Below are 14,983 nucleotides of genomic sequence, written 5' to 3'. Positions count from 1 at the left end.
GGGCAGTGCCCCAACCCCCTGATACAGCCTTGCTCTGTGCCTGATAGGGGGGAGCTCCCCCTATCCCCCTGATCTCCCTGCGCTCTGTGTTTGACAGGGTGCAGCACACCAACCCCCCTGATCGGCCCTGCTCTGTGTGTGACAGGGTGCGGCGCCCTAACCCCCCCCCCCCCCCACGGGCCCTGCTCTGTGTGTGACAGGGTAGAGCCATAACCTCTCCATCGGCCCTGCCCCCGAGTGTGACAGTGGTGGCGCCCCAACCCCCTGATAGGCCCTGCTCTGTGGGTGATAGAGGGTGGCTCCCCAACCCCCCTCCACGGGCCTTGCTCTGTGTGTGACAGGATAGAGCCATAACCTCCCCATTGGCCCTGCCCTGAGTGTGACAGGGTGCAGCGCCCCAACCCCCTGATCCACCCTGCTCTGTGTGTGACAGGGGGCGGTGCCCCAACCCCCCAATCAGCCCTACCCTGAGCATGACTGAGGGTGGCATCGCAACCTCCCAATCCGCCCTGCTCTGTGCATGACAGGGGGCGGCACCCCAACTCCCCAATCAGCCCTGCTCTGAACCTGACCAAGGGCTGCACCTAGGGATTGGGCCTGCCCTCTGCCACCCAGGAGCAGGCCTAAGCCAGCAGGTCGTTATCTCCCGAGGGGTCTCAGACTGCGAGAGGGCACAGGCCGGGCTGAGGGACCCCCCCTTCCCTCCCGAGTGCACAAATTTTTGTGCACCGGGCCTCTAGTCCCTTTATAACTTCACAGCCTGTTTCCTTTACAACTATGTGAAACAGTCATTGCCTTGAACACCCTTTTCCCCTTCCCTTTGAGGGGCTCACTGGTACTTACCCAGTTCAGCATCATCACCTCCAAAAAGCATTTCCTAGTTATCCTGTCCTTGAATAGGCTATCCTCCTGTATTGCCCATAGAGCTAATACCCCAAACTTTTATCCTTATTACAGTACTTAACATTACTACATTATAATTCTGTTGTCTGTCTAGCATCTCCAATGGCTGGCCAGTGCTGATACATTCCTACCTTACCTACTTCTTAACAGGATTTTGAGTGATTTAGTGTCAGCACATACAGGTACTGAGGAGTTTTTACTGAATGATTTTAGTACACTCTTACCTCCACCCCTCTAGCTTTGCACTGACTCTACCATCCTAGGAGTTTGGGTTAAAAAAAGGAAAAAGGTAGTGCCATTACTAGAATGTGTGCAGTGAACATCTGCGAGTCCAAAGGAATTTGATTTGTTAAAAATTCTTTCCCAAGACTGATATTTGGCTATACCCATGGCTGATTAAACAGTGTAATATAGCACTGAGGCAGAGATATCTAGAAGAACTCTTTCCAGACATGGCTATATTCTGTTAATTTCTTCCCAAATCCGCAGTCAGCACCTATTACATGCAAAGACCCCATCAGGCATAACTATCTCAATTACGATAATCACGTTAAAGATGTATGTGTGTAATGGGAATTATGACATGAGTATTCACATTTTGATTCTCTTCTCTGGCTCAAAACACTACCCTCATTGCATATTTATTTGCATATTAAATAGATAAGGGGTGAAAAATGCTGAGCAAATATTTATGAGGCATGATGAAGGTAGGTGTGGGAAGAGAGTAGGGGTGTTCCAGTATTTATTAGAATGAACAAATATACACAAAATTAAATATGGAGTGGGGCCTATAATCAAGTAGAAGGCACTGATAATAAATCACTGAAATTTGTAGATATTTACCAATTTTTTTCTACCAGGGATTCCCCAAGTCTCCATTATCCAGTAACTAAAGGGTTAGTGCCTGGTATAGCAGGGGAACTCTAGGAACTGAATTAATAGTGTCACGTAGTGTCATTCTGGATGCTGCCATACTGATCATCACCTTTGATGTACATGTTTCTCCCTGTAAGCAATACAAACCACAGAAATTTTATTAAATTAAATGTTAGTATAATAAATCCATTTAAGTACTTTTTCAGTGCATTTGGGAACCCTAAAGTGGGAATTGATTAAATTTGTTGTTAATCCTGTTACCTATAGCCTGCTTCTTCCAGGTCTCATTCCCTTAAAGCACAGGACTGTGGCCTTATCTTCACAGAAACTCATTCAATATATCTTGGATGTCTTTCTCTGGTTTGTTTTGGAAACCTCTGTAAAATGACTTGAGTTCATCATTTTCCCTTATCCGGCAGATGCACATTCTGTCAAGGGATTTACTTTTCCTGAGGTACTTAGCACCTACTGACAATAATCATTTTTCTTCTGAACAGATAGAGATAAAAAGGGGAAAAACATGAAAAATACATTTTACAGATTTTAAACTAAAGAAAAAAAATGACGTTTTTCTACCTTAACAATCAAAATCAGCTTTTGCTTCTGAAAACACATTTCTCTCACTTGATGATCTGATCTGATCCTGATGATTACAGTTGTAGTGAAGCTTGGTTTTTTTAACTGAAGATCTTGGAAAACTTTACTGACAGTATTATTTGTACAGAATATTGGGAAGCCTTACTTTCTTGTATAATAAAAGTATTCACAACATAAATGTCTTTCTCTGGTCAGGGAATCCTTATTAATGGAGAAATACTTAACTTTAGATAATGACAAAGTTTTAAAAAAAACTGTGACAATTAAAAATCCATTAGCAATCTTAGATCTACACTGTTATGTAAGAGTACTTCAGAGAGAATTATTATTTGGATAACAAATAAAAATGATGCAAACAGGGGAAAATAAACTATGCTACCAAAAAGCTATGTTGGGAGAGTACTCATGCATCAGGACTTTATTAAAAACTAGAACAATCCTATATCAATAGTTTCATCAAAACTGCCATTAATCTATGACAGTTATGCCAGTGAGAGTATCATCTTCCAGTGGAGATTTCACTTAATTGAATGAAAAAGACTTTCTAGCACTTTTATTTTATTCCTTATGGTTTTATACTTTGAATAAAGCATTCTCTCATTTTTCACATGAAAAAAAAAGACAATGTCTATGCAATATAAAACAAATATTTCATTGATTTTATTTTAATTGTTAAATGTAGAAATATAGAGATGACATCAGAACCCACTTTGTTCTGCACAATCATTAATAAATCTGTCCCACAAATGGGTATGACCAATAGAATTTGGTGTTCTGGCAAGGTAGGCAAGGTAAATGTTACAAATAAAATTCAGTTAATTTCAGGGGGCCTGTAGAAGTCATCACTTCGGTAAATGTCAAAGTAAGGCCTCATTTTCCAGCTGTGACAGCTTTTTCATTCCTTTTTCAGACATTCTTTATGTTTTTAACAGTGCAGCCCTCCAGGTGTCCCTTGCTCCTTCCTAAACTATCTCTTTCCCTTTTCCCTTTCATCCTTCTGTCTTTCTAAGAATTAGTCCATTTCACCTAGATTGTCCAATTTCATGGCACATAGTTATTCATAGTATATTCTTATAATCCTTTATATTACTGTGATGATAGTTGTGACTTTACCTCTTTCATTTCTGATTTTATTTATTTGGGTCCTCTCTGTTTCTTGATGAGTCTGACTAAAGGTTGGTTAATCTTGTTTATCTTTACAAAGAACCAGCTCTTGGTTTCATTGATCTTTTGTACTTTTTAAAAAATATACTTTGTCATTTATTTCTGCTTTGATGTTTATTATTTCCTTCTGCTTACCCTGGAGATTAAGTTAAAATGAGGCTATTAGAATGGGACCTAATCTGACTGGTATTCTTAAAAGAAGAGGAAATTTGGGCATGCAAAGGGACCCCTAGGATGTGCACTGCCAGAAATGACAGTGTGAAGACTCAGTAAAAAGATGGTCATCTGCAGACCAAGAACAGAGCCTTTAGAAGAAACCAAAACTGCCAAAACCTTGATCTTGGATTTCCAGTCTCTACCACTGTGAGAAAATAAATTTCTCCTTTTTAAGCCACCGGTCTGTTGTATTTTGTTATGGCAGCCCCAGCAATCTAATAATGAGGCTTTTAAGGGGAACTAATACTTTGATTTCCAACCATTATTAAATCACAGTATACATAAAAAAAATATTTCTGCTGTATGCTAACGTAAGTAGATGGGGATCTTAGGGCTAAATGGCTGCCTATAGATTCTAATATTTCTGATCTCCGTGTGCCACACTAAGGTATAAGGTTATCAATATCTCATGCACATCTGCAAGCCATTCGTGAAACTCCATCTAGGAAACTCTTTTCTAAAGGATAAATTTCAGAAAGAAGTAAAATAATCTCATAAGGAATGTCTGAAATGCATAGAGAAGGCTCTTTCTGTGTATAAACTGAAGCTCCAGGAAGAATTTCAGGATGGCTATATTTTTAAAAACTTGTTAAACAGAAGGACACAAATCTAACTGCTGACTTTTCTCAGTAAACCAAGCCGCAATCACCCTTATCACCTTTACCTTCCAGTTACACTTTTTTTCCTTCTGCACTTGAATTCCATTATATTGTAAGAATGTGACTATAGCTCTATTCTCTGCTTTGGGATTCTCTTTAGAAACTACAAAGATATTTTTCTTATTTCAATTCTAGATTTATATTTCTCATTTTATATTTTACTTATCCTTACTATGCTTTGGGAGATAAATAATGTATTAAGAGTGCGAATAGATGGTGACACCTTAATCAGAAATCTAATTAGCCATTATTCAGTTTTTAAATCTCTCTTTGTCTAAAATTTAGTTCATGATGCACTACATGAGGATTTATATATTTAATTTAATTACTTTAAAATGCATGAAAATATCCAAACATGAAATACCACACTTGAAAATTTGTCACTGCTGAAACAACTTAGTGACTATTTAGAAAATGTTATTTTCACTTTGAAAAATAACCACTAAAGTTTAATTTTTTTCAGTAAAATTAGGTTTCCAAAAATGTTAGTCTAGTCCTGAGGTTTAGTTTAATTTAGGACTAGTTTAAGATTTCTCTAATGAGTTCACTCTAGAACAGCCGTGGGTAAACTACGGCCTGCGGGCTGGATCCGGCCGTTTGAAATGAATAAAACTAAAAAAAAAAAAAAAAAAAAAGACCGTACCCTTTTATGTAATGATGTTTACTTTGAATTTATATTAGTTCACACAAACACTCCATCCATGCTTTTGTTCCGGCCCTCCGGTCCAGTTTAAGAACCCATTGTGGCCCTCGAGTCAAAAAGTTTGCACACCCCTGCTTTAGAAGCATTGTAGTGTTATGTAGGTGTAATTGAAGATTTTGCAGAAGAATTGAGGGAGAAATTATATATCACAACCTAAAAATTATCTGGGACCTTTTACTTTCCCTAAATCCTTTTTTGCATTTCCTTCTCTTAGCTCTGTTTTTGCCTAATACCCAGCAAACTGGCCTTTCTCCTCTTCTTTCCAGAATGCCTTTCTCATCCCCTTTTCTATTATGAAGCTACTAGAGGCTTGGTGCATGAATTCGTGCATGGTGGGATCTGGCTGACCGGCCCCGATCATATGACCACACAGAATTTCATTTATCTTTCTTCCTTCAGTTGGACTATGGTAATTTATTGATCCAGGCCTTTTTTGGGGCACATACTTTAATTGCATACACTTAATTATTTTTATTTTTCATTTACAGATGACATACAATATTATATTAGTTTCAGGTGTACAATATAGTGATTAGACATTTAAATAACTTGAAAAGTGATCACCTTAGTAAGTCTAGTACCCATTTGACACCCTATACAATTATTACAATATTATTGACTGTATTCCCTATGCTGTACTTTACATATGCATGACTTTTTATAATGGGCAATTTGTACTTCTTAATTCCTTCATCTTTTTCACCCATTCACCCAACCCCACTCTCACCAGGCAGCCATCAATTTGTTCTCTGTATGTTTGAGTTTGTTTCTGTTTTGTTTGTTCACTGTTTTTTTAGGTTCCAAATATAAATGTGGTCATATGCTGTTTGTCTTGCTCTATCTGACTTATTTCACTTAGCATAATATCCTCTAGGTACATCCATTTTTTGCAAATGGAAAAATTTCATTTTTTTATATCCCATAATATTCCATGAATCTGTGTGCACCATATCTTTATTCATCTGTCTATTGATGCACACGTAGGTTGCTTCCATATCTTGGTTATTAAAAATAATGTTGCAGTGAACATAATCTATTCAAATTAGTGTTTTGGATTTCTTTCGATAAATACCCAGAAGAGGAATTGCTATGTCATATGGAAGTTCTATTTTTAATTTTTTGAGAAACATCATGTTGTTTTCCATAGTAGCTGCAACAATTTACAATTTTGCTAACAGTACATGAGAGTGCCCTTTCTTCCACATCCTTGCCAACACTTCTTTGGTTTATTGATAACCATTTTGACAAGTGTGAGGTGATATCTCGTGGTTTTAATTTATATTTCTCTGATGATTAGTGATGTTGAGCATCTATTCATATGTCTTTTGGCCTCCTGTATGTCCTCTTTGAAGAAATGTCTATTCAGGTCCTCTGCCCATTTTAAATTGGCTTGGTTGTATTTTCTTTTGTGTTAAGATGTATGAGTTTTTCATATATTCTGTATATTAACCCCTTATCAGATGTATCATTGATGAATATCTTCCACCATTTTTGTTCTGATGATGGTTTTTTTTCACTATACAAAAACTATTAAGTCTGATGTAATCCCATTTGTTTATATTTTTCTTTTGTTTCCCTTGTCTAAGGAGAAACATCCAAAAACTTATTACTAAGAGTGGTGTCAGTTAACTGCCTATATTTTATCCTAGGAATTTTATGATTTCATGTCTTACATTTAAGTCTAGAATTCATTTTGCATTTATTTTTGTACTAGAGGCCCAGTGCATGAATTCGTGCACGGGTAGGGTCCAGGTGGCCCGGCCCCAATCAGGGTGGATTGGGGCTGGGCCTGTTGGGAGGAAGAGATGGCAGGAGGTTGGCTGGCCGGCCGGCCCATTCCGATTGGGGCCAATCAGGGCCAGGCCGGCTTGGGGGAGGGGCCTTAGACAAATGGCCAGTGGACTCCACCCCTGATTGGGTGGGGAGGCCAATCAGGGGTCAGCGGCCAGGGGAGGGGCTGTGGGAGGTTGGCTGGCCAGCCCCACCCCTGATTGGTGCTGGGGGGGGATGATCGGGGGTGGAGCTAGCTGGGGGGAGGGGCCTAGGACTGATTGGGCCTAAACCAGCAGTCAGAAATCCCTCTCACAATCTGGGACTGCTGGCTCCTAACTGCTCGCCTGCCTGCCTGCCTGATTGCCCCCCTAACTGCTTCTGCCTGCCAGCCTGATGGCTCCCTAACCACTCTCCTGCTGGCCTGATTGATGCCTAACTGCTCCCCTGCCGACTCGATCGGCCCCCAACTGCCCTCCCCTGCCACAATCCACCTCCTCTGCCAGGACCTGCCTCCTCCGTATGAAAGCGGGCAGAGACACCAGGGACCAGCCTCCTCGGTGCTGCGAGAGCCGCGAGATCCCCAGGCCTCACCACATGGAGTGGCTGCCGGGCCCTGCCTCTGCTGTGCACACAGCCATCTTGTGATGGCCATCTTGGGATGACGTGAGGGCGTGATGCCACCTAGGCTATTATTAGTATAGATAGATATAATAAAGTGATCCAGTTCATACCTTTGCATGAATCTGTCCAGTTTTCTCAAAAACATTTATTGAAGAGACTATCTTTACCCCATTGTATATTCTTGCCTCCTTTGTTATAGATTATTTGACTATATAGGTGGATTTATTTCTGGGCTCTCTATTCTGTCCCATCTTCTATACTCATAAAAGCCTCGGTGGTCTTTGCGCCCTCCATGCGACATCGTCACAAGATGGCCACCACAAGATGGCTGCCACAAGATGGCCACACGCACAGTGGAGGCGGGGCCCGACAGCTGCACCACGTGGTGAGGCCTGGCGGTCCTGCAGCTTCGCGCAGCATGGAGGAGGCCAGTCCTGGAGTCTCTGCCACCTTGCGCAGTGGAGGCGAGTCCCGGCGGAGGAGGCAGGTCGCAGCAGGGGAGGGCAGTTGTGAGCGATCAGGCTGGTAGGGGAGGGCAGTTAGGGGCGATTGGGTTGGCAGGGGAGCAGTTAGGCGTCAATCAGGCCAGCAGGGGGCAATCAGGCTGGCAGGCAGGTGAGCAGTTAGGAGCCAGCTGTCCCGTATTGTGAGAGGGATGTCCCCAAGGGGTCCCAGATTGAAGAGGGTGCAGGCCGGGCTGAGGGACACGCCCTGCCGTGCACAAATTTCATGTACCAGGCCTCTAGTCTATATAATAAAAGCTTAAGCGATCATTATGGCGGAATGACCAGAATGACTCGTCACTATGATGCACACTGACCACCAGGGGGCAGATGCTCAATGCAGGAGCTTCTCCCTGGTGGTCAGTGTGATCCCACAGGTCGAGCTGCTGCTCAGCCAGAAGCTGGGCTCACTGCTGGCAAGCACAGTGGTGGTGGCGGTAGCCTCTCTTGCCTCCACAGCAGCGCTAAGGAGCAGCGAGCCTGGCTTCTGGTTGGTGAGTGCAGTGGCAGTTGTGGGAGCCTCTCCTGCCTCTGTTGCAGGCGGGCGTTAAGGAGCAAGGGGCCCCAGACTGCGAGAGGGCACAGGCCAGGCTAAGAGGACCCCCCCTCCAGTGTACGAATTTTGTGCACCGGGCCTCTAGTTGATAGATATATTTATCTGTGTATTTCTTTTATTTTATTTTAATCCATGTTATGTGGATTACCATAGGCTTGTAGTGTAGTTTGGTATCACATAGTGTTATACCTCAAACTTTGTTCTTCTTTCTCAAGATTGCTTTGGCTATTTAGGGTCTTTTGTGGTTCCCTATAAATTTTTGGATTATTTGTTCTAGCTCTGTGAAAAATGCCATTGGTATTTTTATAGGATTGCATTGAATCTATAGATTGCTTTGGGTAATTTATGTACATTTTAATGATGTTAATTCTTCCTGTTCTTCCATTTATTTTTTTCTTGTTCAATTTCTTTAATGTTTCTTTGGTTAAATTTTTCCTAGGTATTTTTTGATGCAATTATAAATAGACTTTTTTTCTTAATTTCTCTTTCTGATAATTCATTTTTGGTGTATAAAAATGCAACTGATTCCTAAGTACTAATTTTGATCTTGCTATTTACTGAATTAATTTATTAGTTTGAATAGTTTTTTGGTGGAATCGTTAGGGTTCTCTATATATAGTATCATGTCATCTGCAAATAATAACCATTTCACTTCTCCACAAAGATTAACTGCAAAGTTACATACTTAAGTATCAGACTAATTTGGTATTACCAAAAGCAGCATAGTCACATGTTCTTAATATGTGTTTGATGCTAGGATAGATGATTCATAGAAAACACACCGACAACACAGAGACTCACATATCATGCCTTTGTACACACACACAGAAACATAGACACAAACATGTTCCGTACTTCCTTTAAACTGTACTATATTTTCTCAGCTCACTGTTTTCCCCGTATCATCATCACTTCCTTTTTAACAACTTCCATAATTCTTTGCAATATTTTCCTCTTACAGAAGGTTCTCATTGCCCTGTGCTTGACTTTCCTCTGTCCCTGGGTCTTGTAGGTTATCTGTGGCAACACCATGAGTCAAAGAGCCATAAAGCCATTTTACCATGTTACTGCATCTTTCATGTCAGAGGCACAGTCTCTCCTCAGGCAGAATCACGAGGGTGGTATGAGCCATTATTTGTTTGTGATATTTGTTCATTTTATTTTTGTTACATCAAAAAATAGATTCAAGTCAAGGTTGTTTTTGTTTTGTGTGTAAACATTTGCTTACTTTTATCCAAATATACAAGTATATCTCCTATCCTTGTACTTTAAGGAAACGTTATAGCCAACAACAATGGCATACACAAAATTCTAGCCATGTGTTATTACTTGAGCTAAAATATTCCAAGATAAAGACGCTACCAGAACTTTAGAGGAATGGAAGAATGAAACTACTACTGACTGTAATCAATGTGCACATTCACACAAGCATAGCACTCGTTTTTCCACAGCCTCTAGGAAGCTGATGGAGGAAGAGTGCAAACACTTTCCAGATATAAAAAAATTAAATCAAACTGAATTAACTTCTCCAGAAGTATGGAGATTTACATTGGACTTCATGCTGCTTTTCACCATTTCAAATATGAGATATGTCCATGTGTGGTTTTACTCATGTCATTCTTTCCATTTGTTATATGTAATTATACATGTCACATTCATTTTATAGAATTTCCTATAAATGTATTGCTAGAAAGCCATCTCTCCCAAGGCACATATTCATTATCTTCCAAACTGTTTTTAAGCAAGGAGCTACGGCAGAGGCTTTCTTTAAATACACAAACAAAAAGTTCAGGTGCACCAGGCATCTGTGCTCTCTTACTTTACATAGTTGGGGGTACTACAGTTAGACAGTGGAACATTGCCAACTTTTAGTTCACCAAAACATTTTAAAGATAAAAAGTATTATTTATGGCGTAACTATTAAAAACTTGCCATCCATTTATAGCCAAAATCTTAAAATAACATTTGTGTTTCACAGAGGAATCAAGATTAGGTAAAGTCCTGAAGTGGCATTTGATACTCATCTTGTCATTGAATTTGGAGCCAAATGATTACCTCTCAAATGAATAATGATTAAAAGAAACCATATGTCTTTTTTTTCATTATATCCATTAACAGTTGATTTTTACCAAGCTCATTTGAAGTTGTTTCCTCCCCAAATTATGAGTTTAGTTGAAATTTCTAGGATCATTGTTGTTGAACATCTAATCTAATAAAAGAGAAACATGCAAATTGACTGTACCTCCACTACACCACGAGCCATGCCCACAACCCACATCCACCAGCCAATCAGGAGAAAATATGCAAATTAACCCAACTAAGATGGTGGTGACCATGGAGCTGGATCATTGCCCCCAGAAATGGAGGAAGCCAAGCTTCCCCTCTGTCCTGCTGGCCCTGAGCTCCACTCAAGGCTACAAAGATTCAATTATAGAAGATAAATAAATCCCAGATACTTGCTTCCAGCTGCCCTGGCCTCTGCTCAAGGAGGGGCTGAGAGCCTCAGTTGCCAGGGGCAACCCAGGCTTCCAGGACCTGGGCTCTGCTCAAGGCTACAAAGTTTCAATTATAGAAGTTAAATAAATCCCAGATACCTGCTTCCAGCCCGGGGCCGTGGCCAGCCTGAAAACGGCCATCAGCCCCTCACCCAGGCTGGCCAGGCACCCCAGCAGGACTACCACCCTGATCCAGGACACCCTTCAGAGCAAACCAACCAGCCCCCACCTGTGCACCAGGTCTCTAACCTATATAATAAAAGGGTAATATGCAAATTGACCCTAACAGCAGAATGACTGGGAATGACTGGTCACTATGACACACACTGCCCGGGGAGTGGGCCTAAGCCAGCAGGTGGACATCCCCCGAGGGGTCCCAGACTATGAGAGGGCACAGGCCAGCTGAGGGACCCCCCCCCCCAAGTGCACAAATTTTTGTGCACCGGGCCTCTAGTATATAATATTTGCTTAAATACTGCATGTTTTGACATTTTCTCTGTTACAGATTGGCGTTGCTATGCTGGAATCCTTACCATAGGCAATTTCTGATGTCTTAAGAAATACTGTCAAACAATTTGTGGGGCAGATCTTATTTCCACATGTGTCTCAGGCCGTAATCTCTGACTGAGGCATGTCTGGCATATGGGCCTATTCTGATTTAAAAGGAAAGGACTGTTTTTTTTATGGCTTTATTTTTATAGACACATGTCATTATACATTCATGGATTCCTATAGCATACTTTTTCATAGAGAACATTATGTAGTTTTTAGTGTTTCTTAAGCTTCCTAAAAAATTACCAATATTACAATCACAGTAAAATTGCACTACAGCGATGAACAACTGCTTTCTTAAATACTATTTATAGAATTCAAATTGTTCTTATGAACAATATATAACATTAATATTTCATTTTAGAAATCTATATTGAATAAAGCCCTTTGCCAATGTTAGGTTTCATTCATATAAACTTTCTTTGGAAGAAATAAAATTTTAGATTAAAAATAGTCCTTCTGCACCCATAATTATAGGATAAAGCCTATCGTTATGAACAAATTCTAAAAGTAGACATTCAAATAAAAATGTAGATCACGTACTGAGTTCTGCCTTCTTATTATATCTGTTATGAGCTTTATATCCAGAGTTATGTTTTTTATCGTAATAGTGGTGGTAGATAAGATAAGCTTTTACTTCAGTTAAAATACTACCTGTGGCCCATACAAAACACGCACATTTTTGCTTTCTCTGAATAGATTTTGACTGAAAAATGGCTAGAAGAGGTCAATGGGGGGAGAAGGAGGACATATATAATACTTTCAACAATAAATATTTTTAAAAAAGAAAAACAGGCCTGCCACTCATATTTGCAAGGCCTGCTACAAGAGTACAAATGGAGGTTCACCTTTTAAATGTCTAAATATTTATAAATTATAGATCTAGCTAACAAATTGCTAAATACAAAGTGTTATACCCTTCTCCCTTAACAAAAATACATTTATATTGGTAAAATGAAAAATATGTGTAAAGTCTGAGATTTTACATGACTAAAAGTAAGAAAAGTGCCAAAGATGACTGAATTTAAATATATTTCACATGTTGATGCTCCTGCCATATTAAGAGTTAAATGTGAACACGTAAAATTCATATAGTATTTATGTATTATAACATATGTGTATATATATATTTTTTTCTATATAAATTTTACTTTTCTTGTCTTGATTGAAATCCACCATTCAGTGTATAGAAACGTAATCTGTTTCCATGAATGCATTCCACCTTCATCAGCTTTGCCTAGTATCCCCAAGTTCAAAGCTCTTTTGATCGGGCTTCGGTAGAGAGAGTAAACTTTGTTCCAGAATTCTTTTGGAGGCCGAGTGGGGTTAGGACTATAAAAATCCTCTTTTAAACTCTGGTTTAGATGTTTGGCTTCAGAGGTCCTCATTGCCTCAAATTGAGTAATTTCAAGTTCTTAATAAATGCATAGAGCAAGGTGTTCTTACGTTTTGATATGAGATAGATTTGTGTTAATTTCAAGTAATCTGTAGTTTGTTTGGTTTTCCCTTTGGATCCATGAGTTATTTAGAAGAGTCTTGATTTCTAACTGGTTAATTTTCAGATAGTTATATATAGAAGTAAAGGCTAAGGGTGGTGTGGATGTTAATGTAGTGGAGAGACACAGCAATCTGTTGTCCAGGTCTTTCTATGTGAAAATAAGAAAACTTATTCTCTCCCAACCACATGATCTGGCAAAAGTTTTGCTCATCAGAGTTCCCTGATGCCCAGTAAGATCTGATGGTTTCTCAGAAGCCCCCAAAGGACTAAATGCAGGACATAGACAAGTGTTTTAATTCTCTGACATACACAGGCTGGAAACTTGAAGTCAACCACAGAGTCTGTGGCTTTGCCCTAGAATCTGAGCCATATGTCTTACTCCTCTAGCTAAACAAACTAGAAAGCCTAGCACCTGTACCCTTCAGAATTAATGTCTTAAGATCAACATGTATTGTCTTCAGAATTCACCAGAAAAGTTATTTTAGTTGTATAGAGCTACTGCAAAGAACTAGGGAAGAAGGTCAACTGTATGAGCTCAGATTTCTATTTAAAGTGTCAATGGAAAGCACGGATGCCTAATTGAAGAACATAATCTAGTTGAGTTGTACATTAGTATATGTTTTCTTCTAAAATAAGTCTAATAGACAAAAACAAAATGGCATGTTAACAAGTTTACCATTGAAAAAAATTAAGATATAAAGACTTTTACTAACTCCAACAAAGCCAGTTATTTCTCCACCATGGAAACAGATTGATGTGTGTGTGTTTTCATCAAAAGTATGTTGAAGTCATTTGGATACTATAATGGAACATGTGTAATATATACCTTTATACACTCAGATTACATTACACCATTACATTAAATCCAGTGAGATGCTCATGCTGAGGTGTACAATGGAATACACATTTGAAAAACAGCAAATTTCTGTCTTTTATCTCATGCCTAAGCTTATGTTAAGAGAAATTGTTCCAACTTTTAAATTGATATTTTTATTTTGTTAATTTATTTCTGAAACACATAGAGTTGAATTAGTGCAAGTATATGTTCAATTTTATGCCATTTTGCTTACCACGTTTCAAAAAGGGAGATTTTTAAAAAATTCTATCAACTTATATGTATGAAAGAAGAAAGAAAAACCTCTGTTTGGTATATTATATGAGACATATTGGATATTCATGTTATGGAACACATCAAGTTTTGTTATTCCTATTATTTTGGGAAAAACAACCAAATTTATGATTTATGGGTTTTTATTTGTTTATTTAATTCTTTTTTTCTTTCTTTTTAAAATTGATTTCGGAGAGGAAGAGAGAGGGAGGAAACGAAACATCAATGATGAGAGAGAATCATTGAACAGCTGCCTCCTGCACATCCCCTACTGGGGATTAAGCCCACAACTCAGGCATGTGCCCTTATCGGAATGGAACAGTGACCTCCTGGTTCATAGTTTGACTCTCAATCACTGAGCCACACCAGCAGGGCTGTTTATTTAATTCTTAAAAAGTCAGTGCATATGAAATGTCTGACTTTTATTATTGACTATATGCCATAGATTTACTTTAATCTTAGTAATTTATTTACATATTAGTTAACTTATCTAAGTAGTTTTGGTACTTGCTTTTGGAAGTCATCCAGAGAGCTTATGCTTAACATTTTAAGAAAACAGTTACTGCTAAACTCAAGCAAGTGTAAGTTGTGATTCAGATTACTACCAGGTGTTGAATAGCAAAAATATCTTCTATATATATGTGCATTTATGCATATTGGGGATTTTAAAATTAAAAACCATAATTTAAAGTATTTTCCAACTTCACTATGCATTATTCTCTTAGTTATAATCTTCTGGAAAGCATTGAACCTTAATTG

This window comes from Myotis lucifugus, unplaced genomic scaffold (assembly GCF_000147115.1).
Source record: "Myotis lucifugus unplaced genomic scaffold, Myoluc2.0 scaffold_0, whole genome shotgun sequence".
NCBI lineage: Eukaryota > Metazoa > Chordata > Mammalia > Chiroptera > Vespertilionidae > Myotis > Myotis lucifugus.
Note: the sequence above shows the minus strand (reverse complement) of the source record.